A 1,885-nucleotide genomic window follows, 5' to 3' on the forward strand; every position below is an offset into this window, starting at 1 on the left:
TAATGTGCATTTTTGTATATATATTTTTTATAGAAATTTGCATTATTTTGGTGTATTTTGTATATGTTTTCTCATACAAATTTACATTATTTTATTGGTATTGTGTTTATTTATTTTGATACGGACTACATTATTATATGTGTATTTTGTACAATTTTTTTTATACGTATTTACATTATTTAATGAGTATTTTGTTTATATATTTTTATACAAATCCACTTTATTATATGTGTATTTTTATAAATATTTTGATACAAATTTACATTATTTTATTTCAATTCAAGTTTAGCTTATTTTATGTGTATTTTGTATATCCATTTTCATACAAATCTAATTACTTTTGTGTATTTTTGTGTATAGTTTTATACAAATTCACGTTATTTAATGTGTATTTTGTATATTTATATTTATACAAATACACATTCTTGTATTGGTATTTTGTTTATTTATTTTGATACGAATTTACATTATTTTATGTGTATTTTGTATACTTTTTTTATACGTTTTTACTTAATTATATGTGTATTTTGTATATATATTTTAATACAAATTCAATTATTTTATGTGTATTTTCGTATATTTAGCTTATTTTATCTGTATTTTGTATATCTATTTTCATACAAATTTAATTACTTTTGTGTATTTTTGTATATAGTTTTATACAAATTTACGTTATTTTATGTGTATTTTGTATATTTATATTTATACAAATACACATTCTTTTATTGGTATTTTGTTTATTTATTTTCATACGATTTTACATTATTTTATGTGTATTTTGTATACATTATTTTAAACGTATTTACTTCATTTTATGTGTATTTTGTATATATTTTTATAGAAATCTACGTTATTTTATGTGTATTCGTATATATATTTTGAAACAAATTTACATTGTTTTATATGTATTTTGCATATCTATCTCAATACAAATTTACCTTATAGTATGTGCATTTTGTATATTTATTGTAATACAAATTTAAATATTTTATGTGTATTTTGGTATATATATTTTTATAAAAAATGCGTTATTTAATGGGTATTTTGCATCTTTATTTTCATACAAATTTACAATGTTTTATTAATATTCTACGTATTTATTTTGATACGATTTTACATTATTCTATTTGTGTTTTGTATATATTTTTTTATACATATTTACATTATTTAATGTGTATCTTGTATATTTTAAAACAAATTTACGTTATTTTATGCGCATCTGTTAAATTTTTTTGATACAAATTTACATTATATTATTGATACAAAATACACATAGAATAATATAAAATTGTATCAAAATAAATGAACAGAATATCAATAAAATAATGTAAATTTCTATGAAAATAAAGATGCAAAATACCCATGAAATAACGTATATTTGTATAAAAATATATATACAAAAATACACATAAAATAATTAAATTTGTATAAAAAAATGTACAAAATGCACATACAATAAGGTAAATTTGTATTGAAATAGATATGCAAAATACACTTAAAATAATGTAAATTTGTATTAAAATATATATACGACAGAACATATTATAACGTAAATTTCTATGAAAATATATATAAAAAATACACATAAAATGATGTAAATACGTGAAAAAATATATGTACAAAATACACCTAAAATAAAGTAAATTCGTATCAGATTCAATAAACTAAATTTCAATACAAGAATGTATATATGTAGGAAAATCAATATACAAAATAATATATAAAAAACCTAAAATTTGTATTAAAATACATACAAAAAAACACAAAAATAATTTCAATTTGTATAAAAACAGATATACAAAATCCACATCAAATTAGGGAAATTTGTATTGAAATACATATACAAAATACATATAAAATAATGTAAATTTGTATGAAAATATAT

This window comes from Eriocheir sinensis, unplaced genomic scaffold, assembly GCF_024679095.1.
Source record: "Eriocheir sinensis breed Jianghai 21 unplaced genomic scaffold, ASM2467909v1 Scaffold292, whole genome shotgun sequence".
Lineage (NCBI taxonomy): Eukaryota > Metazoa > Arthropoda > Malacostraca > Decapoda > Varunidae > Eriocheir > Eriocheir sinensis.